Genomic DNA, 18,047 nt, shown 5'->3' with positions numbered 1-18,047 from the left:
AAAAGATTTGGTCCTGACAAAAAATGAACATGAAAGTGTTATGGAAATGTTATTTTTGATGTTTTTTATTTTATTTTACTGAACGTTGATTGAAGTTTTGAATTTAAAATGCCCTTCACTTGCACTTGGGCTTTTGTTAGGCATTTTATGTTACAGCCTTTTATTGTTAAGAAAGTTTATCTCAATACAATGTTACAAAATAAAGTATTTCTGATGAAAACTATTAATTTGGTCATTCTTGTTTTCATAATTAATGTAGAACTGCTAAATTCCACGAAGCACAAATTTTTTCCTAAAAAAAGGCCACATATTTATTTTGCGATTAATCGCGAGTTAACTCTTGACAATGCGATTAATTGCAATTAAAAACTGTAATCGCCTGACAACTCTAATATATATATACTGTATATATGCACTTTAGAAATGTTTCCTATTTGGACCAAAAATCTGCTGAAAACAGAGAATCTTTGTCCTTTGAGGTCGACAGGATTTCATTCAGACTGAGGATGTCAAACCTCCCCAAAGATTCCCTCTGAGCCTCAGACCTGTCATCTTTATCTCAGCGCATAAACGATGAGGCCCCCCTGAGACGTTGTCCGCCACATCTGTTATGACTGCTGGGGGGCGAAGTACAGAAGAGTGACAACACGAGATGGAAAGAGACAAATTTGGGATTCAGGGTGTGAAGAGCTCCTTGATAAATGGAGAGGAAGGGTCTGGACTCCACCTTTACCTTCACCTTTTAAATGATCCCGCTTTTATCCAGAACATCCAGGATCAAATGAAGTATCAATGATCACATTTTCTTTGAGCAAATTCACGAGTGAAAAATTAAGACTAATATCAGAAACATTTCTAATCCATCATCAGACATCATCCATCATCTTAAACTTAGGTTAAACTAGGTTTTAAGAGGCTCTAGACCCCTCCAATTGAAAGTGTTCCCAGTTGTCTTTTATGTATGATGATTCTGTTTCAAGCCAAAATCTAAAAACATGTGTTGTTTTCTAGAACATAGTTTCTGCAGACGAGGAAGGGGCTCATTAGAAATGACCTCTGAGTTGTGACTGGGACTGTTGGTGCGGGGTAACCCCGCCCCCACTTCATGTCCTCCAATTGTTTACACGCTCTCCCGTTAGCTTACAGCCCCTCAGTAGGTCCAACAAAATGTTGAACAATATCATTTCTATTTAGTCGTACAGTTTAGATCCAGATTCCAGCTCAGATGAGGAAAACAAAGGCGTTCATGGATCTATGTGTCTATAAGTGGATGTATCAGAATATATACATACATATTCCTTTCATCATCAAACATGTTAAAAACACAATTTTCATTAACTATTTGTCCAGTTAAAACTGGACACCAACCTGTAGTCATCATGGCTCACTATCACACAGGTCACTGTCAGGAAAACCTGTGTGTCACACATTGACACACTTGTGTGTTTGATCTGTTCGTGGTTCTGCCCATACTCACTTCATTCACTTTTTAGCTTTGATTTCTCATTTTGGCTTCAATAAACTCAATACTTTACAAATAAAACTCAGACTGAAGTATGTTCAAAAGCTAAACGATTCATTCAGATTGAAAATATGTGTTATATTCATGGGGTCTGAAAAGAGTTAAAGCTCTGATAGACAGAAAACTCCAAATCCTGATCTGATCAATGAGTGGGAAAACTAGAATTATAATGTGGAGCTTTATTTTATTATTCTGTCCATAAAACCTTCAAAGGCTTTGAGGCCTTTTAACATTTCAAAAGATCTCTGAAATACTTTGTTTTGATATATTAGTTTGCGTAGTCAAGTAGATAAAAGGAAAGCAGAGTAAAGTTCATCAGCAGGACCTCCACAGAGAACCTGACCTCTGTGCTCTTCTGGAGAGGAAAGCAAATACAATGATTCATCTTTAAACAGTTCTGAACAGCTAATTACAGCAGAAGCAGAAACCCCATTATTCCCTTCAGGAAACGCTCTTTGCTCACTTTTTCTGTTCGCTTGCTTCTGAACTGAACCGTTCTCCCAGCACCTTCATGGAAGAAACACGTTACAGCTGAGAACACTTTCCACTGTCACCCGCTGTCCTGCTGTCAAACTTCTGCTCAGAAATGCTCTTTATTTATTCCTATTCACTGTGTCAGAGAACTGGACTGAGTGACATCACCTATAGAATAATGATTTACGTCTCGCTCTAACCAAATTAAGTCAATTCAGGCGCCATTTTTTCATGAAACAGTCACCGCCATGCTGGAACCCGACGATGTCAGTAACAGTGATGGGTTCAAGTTGGTCTGAGTCACAGTTTCTATGGCGACCCCTCTCATCAATCAGGAGTGAACTTTTTAGAATTCATCAGTTTATGACTTGAATAACTTTCACAGAACATGTTTAAAAAAGTATGGGCAAGAATGGTTATTCTAATGAATGGAATGACAGATTAATGGTTATTGGCTTGTTGGAGCCAGCAGGTACTTCCTGTTTGGAACTCCAGGTGGGAGGGGTCACTCAGTCCAGTTGTCATCAGACAGTTCACGCCTCTGCGTCATCCATTCTGCTTTTCCATTCCGGTGATTCCCAGACTTGGTTTGTCAAAAGTCTTAGGTAGGATGTCCTTCCTGACACAAGCGTCTGTATTTTTACAGGCTGACGTCGGCACAATGAGACCCTGGTTTGGGCTCCCTTCCTTCGTCCATTAGTGGCTGATTATAGACGTCTGATCTGACATTTTCCCTCACACAGCACAGTTTAAGGTATAAAGTCTTCATAGAGACTTCTGTTTGGGGTTTGTTTTCCCCAAAGGCCATTGTTGTGTTTGCTTTCAGACTAAACAGTGAATCTGTTTTTGGTTTGTCTGCTCTCCTGCTTTTCTTTATTTCCTGGAGAGTTTCCAGCAGCACTGGAGCTGCAGCACAGACGGGAGCAGATGCTCAGGAGCTCTACTAAACGCTGCATTTAGTCACTGTGGAGAAGGAACGCTGTTCTGGATTTGTCCTTAAAGCCTCGGCCATCGTTTGTTTGTGCACAACCATAAAAAAATGAATGTCTGTTCAGAAAACAAAGCAAGGGGACTGTTTTTGTAGACTGTTATGATCCAGACTTACATTTTTCTATTATTTAGAATTCAAAATTATTTATGGATCATAATTGATGCATCTAAAAATATAGTATATATTCTGTGTGAAAAATGCAACAATTTTCAAAGAGCATTTTTTTCATCTGCTCCTAGTTCACAGCAGTTGAACAATGTAATATTTAGAAAAGCCATTTAAATCTTAATTTTCTTTACATCATCAGAAAATGCAACAAAAATCATGATGAAAACACCACACTGTTCTTTTGGAGAGGGCCTTTAGAGTCATTTGTCTGGGATATTTTGTTTTTTATGTTTAAGGTATTTCTACATCATCATAACTCCACTTTTTCCTCATGAAAATAATATCAAAAGCTTGAAATCTAAAATCAGCGGTGATGTCTGTTCAATTGAAGTAAAAAATTGTGTTTTGTTTTTTATTAGGATCAAATGTGGCTGATTTATGAGGGCAAATTGCTGCTAGGTTTCCATGAAAAACGTGTTTTTGCACATTTTCCATCATCAAAACAAATATTTGTGGTAGAATTTGTTTCCTGCAGCCTTGCTTAACCCTGATCAACTCACTCTTTTAAAGTCCTATAGTTTAGTGGAAAACAAAACAACATTATGCAGGAAACTTTTAAAAAGAGTGGAGTACTTGAACCTTGAAACGTGTTCAGCTTAGTGAGACGAGTAAAGACTTTCTGCAGGAGGACTGGAAGGCAGCAGCTGCGTTGGCAGGCGGAGGAGGGTGGAGGGAGAGGTCAGAAGAAAAGGGTCACTTTCCTCCGGGTTCCCTTCTGTCCGTGGAGCTTTAGCAAGTTCACATGCCTCGACTTTTCTCTCTATAAACCCAAAACAGTTGGACTTTTTGTCAGAACGTCCGTCATCCCTTCATCGCTGAGTCTTGTGGAGGGTGTCCCAAGTGCAAAGCACGAGCCTGGGGTACAGAAAGAAGGTTTCATTGTTGATTTTTTTTTTCCTTTTGGAAGGGGATTCATGCCTTGGTTTAAAATAAAAAAACCAAAAACGTACTCTTCAAACTTTATTAATCTAGCACATTCGATCATTTTAAATGATAACATTCATCCGAAGACCCCCCATGTTTGGTTCTGCTTTTAAAGTTTTATCTGTCAGAGTTTTTATGGCTTGTTCCTTTAAAGACTGAACTGGTGTTTTTGCTGTTTTTACATGTTCTCATAGGATTTTCCATTAGGAGTCATTAAACCATTATCATCTTAATAATTAATGCATTTCTTTATTTCTGAAATGAGCTTCATATATCTGTGGGATTTTTGTTGTTGTCAACATTTAATGCTTGAAATAAGCCAATAAATCAAAGGTAATTTTTCCAATAATGGGGGACATTTATAAAGTTGTAAGAGTATTGTTGTGAGTCTGGAGCAGACAAAAAATGGCGTTTGAAAAATATCGTATTTGTAACACAGAAAGTACACTGGGCGGGTCACAAAGTCCCTGCTCCGCCCCCTTCTGATGCATCCCCTTACAGACAAACAGATCCATGAACGTCTTTGTTTTCCTCGTCTGAGCTGGAATCTGGATCAGAACTGTACGACTGGATAACTCTGATGTTCCTCATCATTTTTTTGCACCGCTAATGTTGGGTGTGTGAGGAGCTGAGGAGAGTCTCTAGGTCAGGGATGTCAAACTCAATCACACAAGGGGCCAAAATCCAAAACACACCTTAGGTCAAACAGGATAAACATTTATTGAATACTCTAAAGCTACATTTTTAAAACTTTTAATCGTAACTTTTTAACATAATTATGAACGAGCAAAAGTTCTCTCCCGATAAATACCATTTTATCTCCCAGCCCTCGTCAGATGCGTGGTAAAATCTGTTGGTCAAACCATCAGTTTGGTGTTAGGTGTTGCGTTTTGTCTGATAAAACTCACAGCAGAAACTCAGGTTGGCTTTACCCACACACACTTATTTGTTCAGAACAACAAACAACAGCTGATTGATTTGCTTCCACATACGACCTCTGACCAGCTCTGCTGTCCTGAAACTGCAGTGGAGGAATCTGCAGTGTGTAGGCAGAGAAACAGACACAGGAGCTCTTCTGTGTAAAAGTGGGTTTGTTTCTGGAAAGTGTGAGTCCATTGTCATATTACTTATACAGTCAGTGCGGGTGGGCGGCACAGAGCCAGAGGGCAGCATATGTTTACGCTGAAAGAGATGGAGAGATGTTCTGCTTTCAAACACAGATACTCTGCTTGTTGAATTTAAAGTAGCAACTTTCTCCTGTAACGTATGCATACGTTTTCTGGACTGCAGCAAATGTTCTGCCTATTTCAGGGGGAGGCCAAATGCATCACATGTGAGAATGATCTCCTGAAGATGAAGCTCTGATCTAAATGTGCAGAAACGTTAGGAACAAAATTAGGCTGTAAAACTTGAACAAACATTTAGATTTCTGCTTCAGGAGGCTCATTTTTTCTGTGTTTCTGAGAAAATGATGGAATTGAGCAAAACTTCTGTATAAAGCAGAGATGCATGCTTTTTAACCAACCTTCCATTGAAGCTCCTTATTGACCAAACACACCTGATCCAGGTAATCAGCAGCAGATAAGACCGGATTTCTTGAAACCAGCAGGAGGCTTTGAGGTTGACACTCCTGTTATGAAGGCTAAAGGAAAAAAAAAAGGTGAAAAAGTAGCAGATATGTAAAGTCACTGCAAACCGGTGCAGCTCAGAGTCCTTTCAAACAGCAGCAAACAACAAAAGCATTTTCCAGTCATGGCTTGATCTGAGTGTTAGACTGTTGTCCTTTAACATTTGTAATCAGAGGTCTTTCCTGACATTTTGGGATGTTGCTGACAGGTTGTGCATAAATAATGATGCCAACCTCCTACAACATTTCTGCTACTCTCCAGCTCATAAATTGCTAAGTGTTTGATATCTTTGTGATCTCCAGCCTGTTTCCCTCCTGACTGTGTTTGTTTGTAGTTCTAGGCGTTTAAAAAGTTACTAGAGACTGTGTGTGTAATTTGTGTTGGTGGAAATGTTCATTACAACGCATTACAGCCTGTTAGAGGAGTTTCTACCCGTAATTATGCTATGCTGGATGACAAAATGGGTCTAAGCCTGTACAATTCTCTTGAAAGAATCCTAAGACATCAATTATAACAGGTAGCGGTGGATGCAGTTTGTTTTTTTGCCAACATGAAAGAGCTTTGGATATTTTGCTTGTGGCTTCTTTTTATGGTGAAAGACTTTCAACCAAAGCCTAATGTTGGTTTCAATCACAGAATTACTCGGTTCGAGCCCCGGATCCGACAATCTCAGACCCTGCATGGGGTGCCATATTTGGCAGCCCAGAGCCGGACCTGGTTGCCAGAGCCTATCCTTGTACTGCTGGATGAAGGCAGAGTACACACCGGACAGGACGCTAGCCTGCTGTAGGGCCACTTTCACACACCGATACACTCTCAGTCACAGCTAGGGACAATTAAGAATCCTCAGTGAACCCATGCAGTGTGTTTGTTGACTGTGGCATGAAACCATAGTGGCCAGAGAAAATGCATGCATGCACATGGAGAACATACAAACTCCACACAGAAAGAAACTCCACACAGAAAGGTCCAAAACTACATACAGGGGTTTTCCCTGTTCGTTTTAATGTTTTCTTGGGGTTCGACTGTTTAAATAGAAATGATCTGAGTTCACAACGTGGGAGTAAACGCTTTATTTCTGAAGAACCTCTTTCTGTATCATTGACTGTATCTGAGAACTGGAGTGAGTGTGTATGATGTCACCCACAGGCATGGCTTACTTCCTGCTAAAAACCACACGAAGTTGATTCAGGCATCATTGTTTCACGATATGGACGTCACCATATGATTGGTCCGAGTCGGTCTGTGTCAATGTTTCTATGGCAACAGCTACCACCATTCAAGAGTAGCTTTTTTGGAAAGCTACACCCCTTCCACTGAAAGAGGGCTACACAAAATCTATCAATGAAATGTTTTGAATGATGGATGTGGGGGCCGTCAGACTCCACCTACTTTTATTGAACCATCTGATTGGTCAGTTTACAACTTCAGCTACAGAAAAAAATATCATGAAAAAATGAAAATTATCAAAGAAGATGTTAAAAAATGTATCAGATCAAAAACTGTTATTCTGACCAATAGAATGACTAAGTAACAGCTTCTTATTTCTTTATAGAAGTCCATGGGATTTTGGCTTCTTGGAACCAGCAGGCACTTCCTGTTTGGAACATGAGGGGGGTCACTCAATCCAGTTCTTATTTACAGTCAATACAATCAAATCCCTTTATTCCCGTCTGTGTTTCTCAGAAGGGCTGCACGATGGTGTACTGGTCTGTACTCGTACCTCACAGCGAGAAGGCTCTGGTTCTAACCCAGGTCAGTCCTTTAGATACCATGAGAAGTATGAATTCAACATGGCAGCTTTGAACAAATAAAAACATGTTAGTGTAAACCTTTAAGAAGAAAAGCAGCTGTCGTCTGGACTATTTTTGGCAGCTTTACTCTAAAACCAACAATTTCTAGCCCAGTCATCCCTAGACTCTCCATGTTCACTGATGGAACTTGATCCTCACTGTCATCTCTTCTCCCCCAGTTTTATGTGCTGCCAGGCAGCAGTAATCCCACCACCACCACCACAGCGTAAATCTGACCTCCGACCCCATTACAAGCTGATAGTGTAGGTGTTAAACTGTCTACCTGATCCTCTGGCAGCGGCTCAGCCTGCAAACAGCAGCAGGCGGTACGAACGCCGGTTTTCTGTGTTAACCTGCTGACCTCGCTTTGTTTACCACCTTTATCTCAGAGGAGCAACGATGCTTCGTCCAGATTTACTGCTTATGCGTCCAAAGACTTCCTGTGAGGAGTTCCACACTGCTTCTGTTCTGAAGATCTTTGGTGGAGTTTTAGAAAATGGATCATAACTGTTGAAATAGGAAACACATTCAGTCTTATGATTCTGTTAATTTTATTTCATTTGAAAAAACAGAACAATGTCCCAGACTGTAAATGTGTCTGTGTACTATGTAAGGGAGCGCCCCCTGGAGGACAGACGGGTGCCGTTGAGTTTCTGAAGCCTGGGATCGTTTTGTTTTGGGTGGTGTGAGGTGAGGGTAGAATTAAACCACAGAAGTCCAGCTCTGCAGGAGTTGGATCAGCTGGACCTCTGCCCCCCCAGTGAGCGCCCACATCCCTGACCGAAAGCTTTCAAAACCAGGATGATAGTTTCTCATGCCCTTCAGTGGACTGGAGACCTGTCAAAGCTGTACCCCCCCGCTGAGATAGGCTCCACCCCCCGTAACCCTGTGGAGGACATGGTGGAGCAGCAGATGTACTGCACTTCTGTTTTCAACTTTTCAACCTGAGAGATGAGTCAGAACTCGTGTTTGATGCAGTTCAAGTCTTCAGATGAAAACGTGTTTCGATATAGTTTTTTAGTTTTTTTATAGTTTTTTCCTTTAAAATGACTCAAAGTTCACTTTATTTTTTGTGCCAGTTGAAACTTTTGTTTGGTTGAGTTGTTGTTAGTATATCATTAGTATAACTGGATTGAGTGAAATCCGGTGGTGGGGTTTGGGATGTGGACATGCAGGTACATGTATCTGTGTGTGGTCCCTGGAGGAATCTGGGGGAAGGTTCAGATCCTGTGGAGAGGATCTGACGACGACTCGCTGCAGGAATCAGCCCCCGCAGAGCGGAGCCCCCAGCCTGTGCAGCCGGCGGTGACTGCAGAGGCTGCGGTGGCAGACGAGCAGGAGCTGCGCCTGGAGACCAGATAAGAGCTGATCTCCATCCCTAATCAAGCATCTATCAGCAGCGCTTTGTTAGCTCAGAAATGCTGAGCGCTCAGACTGCCTTCTTGTGCCAAAGACGATGGCGGTGGTGGTGTGTGCTCTGACTGTAGTGAAGCGTCCCCCCCCTGTGCTTCATTTGATTGCATGCAGTTTACCTTCACGCCCGTGGCGCAGAAGACACGGGAAACACGAGCCGAGGCTGCGTCAGTGCACTCCAAATGAAATGATATTTGGCAAACACAGAGCGGTGTGCAAACATCTGCACGGCGGTGTGCACAGGTGTGTTTGCTCAGAGGAAGCTTCTGATTACAGCAGCTGCAGGCCTGCCGACCTGCTTAAACCTAAACTGGAGCTTTGATCTGAATCAGGGGTGTCGAAGTCAGTCGCACAGGCCGCCAAAATCCAAAACACTCTAAAACTACATTTTTAAAACTTTAAAAATGTAACTTTTTAACACAATTATGAACTAGATATATAGTGTTACCTGTGATAATGCTAGTGTGAATGCTGTAAGCCGAACCTTCCTGCTGAAGATGCTAGTGCTGATAGCTGAAGATGCTGAAATTTATAGCAGAAAACGCTGAAGCTAATAGCCAGCTTAAATATTAGCTAAATGCCAGATTAGCCTAAAAATAAAAAGAAAATACAAAAAATCTGTAGCTGAAAAAATAGCTAAACTTCAAAATAGCCTAAAAAAAAACAAAAAAAAGCTAAATTAGCCAAAACAGCTAGCATGTGGCTGAAATATTCCTCCATACTCAAAAATAGCCTAAAAAATCTTAGTAAATGCCAAAATATTCCAAAAAGCTAGCAGAATTACATTTTTTTAAACTTTAGCTTTAAAACATAATTATGAATAACAAAAAAGCAGGAATATTATTCCAGAATAAATCAATTTAAACCTTAAATAACTTTCAATATTTTACTCTCCAGAAAAATATGTTTAGTCAAAATTATACAAGTTAGAAATAAGAGCAAGATAACATCGGGTCATTAATAACAATAAAAGAAAACAATCTGGGGGGCCGGACAGAATAACCCGGAGGGCTGGATCCGGCCCCCGGGCCTTCACTTTGACACATGGGATTTAAAAAGATAAAAGAAAGATTAGCCCTGGTGCCTCATTAAATAGCAGCTGGGCTGTCTTGGCGCCCTTCGGAGAACCTGTGCGATTAAACCGGCGCCTTTAGAGGAGGTAACGTTAGAGTTTACTGTAAACAAAGCATGAAATGTTAAAGACAACCCTGTCAGGAAGTCTGTAGGAGGAGGAGGAGCAGTCTGTTCCCAGGAAATCTGGGAGGCATCCATGTGACGACGGGCATGAATGACAGTTGTTTGGTCTTCAGGTAACATCCTCCAGAAACCTGGAGGTCAGGAACCGGAAAGATGATTGACATCCTCTCAGCCAAAAGAAAAACAAACTTTTATTAAACGCTTTAAGCAAAGAGAATGATTGCATTAAAGTTTTTCATCTTTGATATTGAAAGGGCATTTCTAGTGGTCTTTTCATTATGATTATTCAGCTTTTAGCCCAAAATAATAATAAAAAACAAACAACTATTATTTTAGGACATAGTTTCTGCAGAGCAGCAGGAGTTCATTAGAATTTCACCTCTGAGTTTTGGGCAGGACAGTAAAGGCTGTTATGGTTGAACAAAGCTGAGGGACATGTTAACATGGTGCTATTTTATTATATTTTATGTATTTTTCTCATTTTATCTTAACTTAAATGAAAATAGAAAGCAAATGATTTCATCAGCCATGAAAAGCTTGCAGTTACTGGCTATTATTAGTTGTTTTATAGTCAATGAAAAAGTATCTTTGGTCAGTGGGGACGCGCTCATTTGGCTGACCTCTACGCCTCAGCAACCAATAAAATGTTTCTAAATATAATTTTCCAGATATGCTTCTGTGTGAAAATGCAGACACGTTGATCTTTGAAATGATTGCTTTAAAAGCATTTTGATTTCAGAGACTCATCCTGAAGTTTGTTTGGATCTCATAAAGACACATCATTCAAAAACTGACCAGCTGGACAAACACTTTATCCTGAAATACATTCTGTCTGTTCAGAGATGGTTTTCACACACAGGTCCAGCTGCTGTGTATTGAGTTGCCTTTTAGTATCTCTGTTGTTTGTAACAAATCAGTTTCCTGGTCCTGGGATCAAAGTCTTTCTATCTAAGCTCACTGAAAGCTGAAGCCTGTGAGAGGAAACTGAGCTTGGAAAAGGAAAGTCTCACAGTGATCCACAGCTCAGGTTTGGTGTCCAAACCAAGAAGAAGTTTGCCTCTTTCCTGCATGCTCTACTTGTTGGGCGTGTGCCTCCTGTGAGGAAGAGTCTGTCCTCCGAAAGGCTCCCTCTGCTCCCACTGGAATGTAAGGTGACTCTGCTGTTCCTCCTCTTTCCTTTCTTCCTGACAGAGAGGAACTCACCTATTTAAAAGTAGAAAAGGGAGCAGAGGCTGAAACCGGAGCCACTCCCTCAGAGGTGGAGGCGATTTATGGACTCTTTGTGCAGGAGGAGGAGCTGTGGGAGGAGAGCAGGCAGAGCGCAGGAAAAGAGGCCACGAAGCGCCACGGAGGTTAGAGAACTGGGACAAAAGTTTGCCGAGAGAAAGAAAAGGAAGTGGAGCTGATGGTTGGAGCCGTGAGCCGTGAGAGCTGAGGATTACGAGGAGGCGAAGCGCTCCGCTGCCGCTCTGCAGCTGAACTTGGACTTGTCAGCGCATGCTTTGATCGTGGGAGTGGAAATACCCAGGTGGGACGGCGGGGTAAAGGTCAGCGCAGGAATGCTCTGTGAGGAATCTGCTGGCTTTGTTTCGGTCCCGCTGCTCGTCAGCAGATGAAGGAGCAGAAGGTGTGGGAGCGCTGCTGGGAGAGCATAGGAGGACCATGGCTCCATCTTCTCTCACGTGACTTCTGCACTGTGAGGGTTCTGAGGCCTTTTCTACCTGGGACCTCCTCACATTGGGGGTGTCAAGATGGGCGGGGCTACTTGATGAGCTGCTTTACTGCTGAATTAGTGAGATTTCCAATAATCCTCTTTGAAAGAAAAGAGGCAGAACGTGAGTCTGTGAGACAGAACAGAAAGGAGAAGAGGTGGTGGGGGGGCGAGGGGGGGTGGATGGCTGGATGTATGGATGGACGGATGGACGGATGGATGGATGGATGGACAAATGCACAGGTGGATGGATGAATGGGTGACATGGATCAGAACTGTACGGCCGGATAGTTCTGTTGTTAATCACCATCGTTGTTGTACCGTTAATGTTAGCTTGTTAGCTTATGAAAGCTAGCAGTGTAAACAGAGAACTCTCAGCAGCTGGGAAGGGAAGGGGGCAGGGGTGCTGCGCCCCAACAGTCTTGCCAGCAACTCAGAGGTAAATTCTGATGAACTCCTGAAAACTGTCCTAGAAAACGACACCGTTTTTTAAATTTTATTTTGGTTTTTAAACACTATGTTATAATGATAGGATCACTGGGGACACGTATTACAATATGATCGGAGTGAGACTCTAAGTTTCTTTTTCAATTTAACTGGTTCCTGTTTACACTCAGAGACAGACTCCTGCTCTTTGACTCTACATCTCTGGAGAACCAGGTCTCTGCTTTCCAATCAGGATCTTATCAGCTTTTAAGAAACACAGAGAGGATAGTCCATCCGTGGAAATCCAAACATGTTTCTTGTGAGGAAACAATGTTGTCCATCTTTTAAATCTCTGCCTTCTTCCTGTGTGCGGACATACCCAGCCTCAAGAAAACATGTTAGATGACGTCTCCATTAGGGCAGGGAATTACTGGGTACCTCATGATATGATGTAGACGTCTCACAATATCGATGATTTCACGATACTGCGATCATTTGATAAAATAATCTCTAATAACTAACAATATATAGAGTTCATGACAGGTGGAAATCAGGTTCTGATTGGTTGTTTATTTACGACAGGGACAGCATATATTAATACAACATTTAAAAATACAAATTGGGTGGCTCAGTGGGCTGAGTGTAGAGCTGACACGCAGGAGCCCTGGGTTCGATTCCCAGGGTTGTCCACTGATCTCCACCCAGATTGGGTCCTTAGGCAAGACCCTTGACGCTGCTGCCTAACTGGGTCCCTGTGCCCCTCAAGTACAGGGTTGTGTCAGGAAGGGCATCCGGCGTAAAAACTCTGACAAATCACTGATGCTAAACAGTGGGTGCTGTTACGCTGTGGTGACACCAAAAGGGATAAGTCGACAAGTGAACAAAAAATGTAAAAATGCAAATATATAAGAGTATAGCCTTTTAGACTAATTTTAAAATGTAATCCCTATAGAAAAGGTTGATTTTTTTTTTCTATAGTCAAAGGATGAGTTAAATCAGTACAAAAAAGGATAGCAGAAGTCAGACAACAGCAGAAACAGAAACAACAGATAGAGTTGTTAATAGAAAAACAACAACAACAAATTCATAAAACGTAGAAGCAACAATTAAGAAAAAAAGGTAGAAGAAACAATAAATAAATAAATGAATAGCCACATGCTACCAATTTAGGCTAACTTAGGCTTTTTTAATTTTTTTAGGCTAATTTGGCCTTTAACCAATATTTAAGCCGGCCATCAGCTTCAGCGTTTTCAGCTATTAGCTTTAATGATTTCAGCTATCAACTTGAGTGTGTTTAGCTAATAATTTCAGCATCTTCAGCAGCCAAATTCAACTTACTCACACTAGGATTATCACAAGTAATGCTATATATATCTAGTTTTAGTTATTTTAAAACTAATGATTAGTTGACTAATTGGAAAAAATAATCTGATTAGTCGCCTTAAAAAAGAGTTTGTGCCAGCACTAGTTCAGACACAGATTGTGGGCGTGCTCCTGTTTGATGTTCCACCGTTGGGGCGACTCCTGCGCCCACGCAGCTCTGCCGCACCGCTCTCCGCCCGGCGTCTCAGGCCTCCCCGAGCCTGAAAGCTGCTGCGGCATCAACAGAATCTGCCTTTAAAGCCCCCCAGTGCCGCTCTGTGTCACCTCTGCGCCCCCGCTGCACTTATGCATGCTGGGGGCTCTTCACCTCCACTTTCATCTCTTCTTTCTTTTTCTTTTGTTCTTTAATCACCTTTTTGTTGCCTAAAACTTTTTCCAGCCTCCGTCTTTGACTTCTCTCTCTTTTTTGGCTTCTTTTGATCTTATCTTCCTCTTTACTTTCCTTTTCTGATTCCCTCCCTCTTCAAGACTTTCATATCTGTCACTTTCTCCTCTTCCTCCCCCCTCAGCTCCTCTCCTCTTTTCCTCCTGTCTCAGCACCTTTCATCGCTCTCAGAACAAACAGCGCATACATCAGCCTCAGTAATTAACTCATAAATCATACTGGGGAAGTCTGCGTGTCTGGCAGAGCGGCTCAGAGCCCAGCGCCTCTAACCGCTGTGCGTTTAAAAACACGGCGCTCTGCGGGTCGCTCCTTCAGCCTTTCAAGCGTTCGCCGTAGAATCAGAGGAATAGGATGATATTTTTATTGTCTGCAGTTTTTATGAATGTGGAAGATCAACAAGCAAGTCCTCATGAGACAGAAGACATTTCCTCCTTTGTTCCTGCGTGTTGGACTCGCAGATCCTCTTTTTGAATCTATAAAGATAACCGACACATTTCTGTAAAAGCTGTGTGGGTTAGACACTTCTTTGGAGGCTCTAACGCTGATTTCTGAGGATACGGCTTAGTGGATCAGGTCCAAACTTTTTTAACCCTTCACACATTCACATTCTAAATGAAATGTAACTTTATTTATAGAGCTCTTTTACTGCTTTACAGAAGAATAAATAAATAATAGTAATTGTAAGAAACAATAGAGGAAGCAATTCCTAGAATCAAAGCGTGAAGAAAAATAGTAACTACTTAAAAGCTAAGCTAAAAAGAGGAGTTTTCTGTTCTTTCATAAAGAGCCACTCCAATGAATGTTTTGTTTTTGGTGTTTTTAATATGTTCTTCTAGCATTTTCTGATGATGGAGGATGTAATATACACACATTTTAGCTTAAAGTTGCCTTTCTGATTTATTTATTTATCACTGTGAATCAGGCACAGATGAAAAAATGCAGTTTGAAAAAGCTCTCAGTTGTGACGTGGTCACTGCGATTATTTGGCAACGGTCCACTTACAGGCAGACAGATCCATGAACGTCTTTGTTTTCCTCGTCTGCGCTGGAATCTGGATCTAAACTGTACAGCTGGATAGCTTCAATACTGCTCACCATTTTTGTTATACCACTAATGTTAGCTTGGGGGCGGTAAGCTATTGGGAGGGAGTGTAAACAGAGGGATCATGGGAACTAAGTGGAGGCTTACTTCTTCACCAACAGTCCCGCCCACAACTCAGAGGTGAATTTCTAATGAACTCCTGCAACTTTGCAGAAACTATATTCTAGAAAACGACAGTTTTTTAAACTTTAGCTGAAAACAGCATCATCAGAATGAATTAAACACTAGGAACACTTTGGAAATGGACCAAATGATGATCGGAGTGGGACTGTAAACCTTCTCAGTGGATGAAGCCCTCACATCCTCAGGCGAGGCCTTCACTGCTGGAATGTGGCCTCACTGTGGGTTTAGTTCTGACCTGGGGCCACCAGCAGACCTGCACCTGAGGCTTGAGGGTTCTGGGAGGATCATGAACTAAAGCAGAACTGGTAAAAAATGAAGGTCCAATTCCATTAAGATTAATAAAAGAATCTTAAAATTGATTCTAAAGCTTTCTGGGAGCAGGTCTCACAATTAGAGTCATGTGTTCCTTCTTTGAAGGAAGCTGAGTTTTGCACAATCTGCAGCCAAATAATAATATTAAAAGTAAAGAATCTGGTCCTGGACCGGTCCAAAACGAGATGATTTTTTTTTCCAGCTGCTTTGACTCCTTGTCCAACTTGTATTCTCCTCTGTTTGTTCTGCTGCAGTTTCCACAAAGTCTGTCAGCCCAAACCACCACCCGCCCTCCTCTGTGCTCGGACATTGCACAGTTATTGTTGTGAATAATGAGCAAACATCTTGTCAGTCTGAGAGACATGCAGGGGGTTTTCACGTGTGGATGCAGCCTGGTTATTGTCAGCTATTAAGATTGACGTGGTGTTTGGTCCTTGTGACCAGATCAGATAAATCTGGTTTGTTGATCCAGATTTAGGATCAGTAAGACAGACTTTCATAATGGTCGTAGTAGAGGAAACTCACTGTCGCCTGCAGCAGAGTTTGTACAGCAGGAGGAACTGAAAACAACAAAGTTCAAATCTTAAAATTGTGTCAACAACAGCATCAAAGGTTTTCAATCATCTCTGGAGGAAAATCCCCTCAGAAACCAGATTAGTAAAGCGCCTGTGGAAACGCTCCTGGTTTGGTCACGCCTGATGTAATTCATCAAAGCAGCATTCACTTAATCTGCCTTAGAAATGATTGGATCTCTCTGCTACAGCAACTGGACTATTTTATGTGTTTATCATTTTATATTGTTGTGGATGTGAGTAGTGTGAGCTGTTTGCTCTGAATTTCATTTAGTAGATTACAAATTATTGATCCACATTTTAGGCTTTGTTTTTTTAATAGAACTCCTTGCTGTTTTCTTTGGGAGTCCAGAACCTTGTCCTGGGGGGTGGGGGTGGGGTTGAACCCACAGAGCAGCCTGGATTTTGATAAATTCTGATTAAAGATCCTTGACTGAAGAATCTGTGCTCGTTAAAGACACTTTCTTTGTTCTATTTTTTGTTTGTAGTAATGAAGGATCTCAGAAGTTCTTCCAGGATCAGAAAAAAAGCTTAAATAAATCAAATGCATGTCAGTGTTTAGGTTATTGTTTGGTCTAAATATTCACTTTTTCAGGACCTTTGGAGAAAATCTGTGCTAATAAGTCAGATTCATCAAATGACCCATCTGGATGAAAAGAATAAAGATTTCTGTGGTTCTGTGTTACGTAGTCCCACCTCCATATCTGTAGTTTGACCTGACATGACCCAAGATATTTGTCAAGTTTGCCCTCTCTCGGTGGGTGGAGTGCTCCTGCCTCAGGTGGAGGAGTTTAAATATCTTGGGGTCATGAGATCGACAGGCGGATTGGAGCGGCGTCCGCCGTTATGCGGTCGCTGTACCGGTCCGTTGTGGTGAAAAGAGAGCTGAGCCAGAAAGCAAAGCTCTCAATTTAGCGGTCGATCTTCGTCCCAGTACTCACCTATGGTCATGAGCTCTGGGTCGTGACCGAAAGAACAAAGTAATGAATACAAGCTGCTGAAATGAGCTTCCTCTGGAGGGTGGCTGGGCGCTCCCTTAGAGATAGGGTGAGAAGGTCATTCACCCGGAGAGAGCTCAGAGTAGAGCCGCTTCTCCTCCACATCCAGAGGAGCCAGTTGAGGAGGCTTAGGCATCTGGTAAAGATGCCTCCTGAGTGGAGGCCCCTTGGAAGGTCCAGGACACGCTGGAGAGACTACAGCCCAATCCGGATTGTTCTCTTTTCCTTACCCCTTCATTTATCCCTCCAAACAGAGAGTTATGGAAAAAATAGTGACTCATATTTCAGACGTAACTTTTGTTCGATGACGTCACCAATAATCGCTAGCTTCAGCGCAGAGCTTCCAGCACTTGAATATACACAACAACAGCAATTTCATAACTTTAAAAAGGCCACGCTACAACAAAAAGTCATTACTTACATTTAAATGTAAACTTCTGTGCTTCAGAGCACACCCACGTGAAGAAAAGCGCTTCTCAGCACAATGTGGTTTACCCATGCGATGAAGGACTTTATATCCCTCTGCTTGGAGGGTCAGATTTAAAAAATAAATTTCCCGGACACACTTGGACTTAAACTGCCCCTTCAAATGAAGGGAAAGGTAGAAATGAGATGGGAAGAGTTCGGATTTGGCCTACGTCTCTCGGCTGGCCTTGGAACGCCTCGGGGTCTTCCAGAGGACCTGGAGGAAGTGTCCGGGGAGAGGGAAGTCCGGGGATCTTTGCTTAGACTGCTGCCCCCACGACCCGGTCCCAAGCCGTATATTTGCATAAACCCCTCTTATAATTCAGGCTAAAATAAAAAAGTATTTAATAATAAAGGCTTTCAAAGAACATAGAGTGATGTACAAAAACACTATGAATGACAAGAAGTTAGTTCTTGTATTGGAAAAATTAAATGTACTTTACAACATTAACACCCCCCCC

General features: G+C 41.8%; 1 protein-coding gene across 4 annotated transcripts in view; it reads left to right on the top strand.

Moving 5' to 3' along the window:
* large2 (LARGE xylosyl- and glucuronyltransferase 2) overlaps nucleotides 1–18,047 on the top strand; it is a 91,588-nt gene that overhangs the window by 46,903 nt on the left and 26,638 nt on the right. Inside the window, exon 1 of one of the 4 annotated variants that reach the window (XM_024262986.2) lies at nucleotides 11,410–11,638. The exons of 1 other annotated variant lie outside the window; for it this stretch is intronic. The gene's annotated coding sequence lies outside the window, so the exon portion shown is untranslated. Of the gene's footprint in view, nucleotides 1–11,409; nucleotides 11,738–18,047 lie in introns of those variants that run through there. 2 more of the 4 variants (XM_024262985.2, XM_036216782.1) reach the window with 2 other exon arrangements.

This window comes from Oryzias melastigma, linkage group LG3 (genome assembly GCF_002922805.2).
Source record: "Oryzias melastigma strain HK-1 linkage group LG3, ASM292280v2, whole genome shotgun sequence".
NCBI lineage: Eukaryota > Metazoa > Chordata > Actinopteri > Beloniformes > Adrianichthyidae > Oryzias > Oryzias melastigma.
The sequence above is the reverse complement of the archived record's forward strand: the minus strand, read 5'-3'. Positions and strand labels throughout refer to the sequence as shown.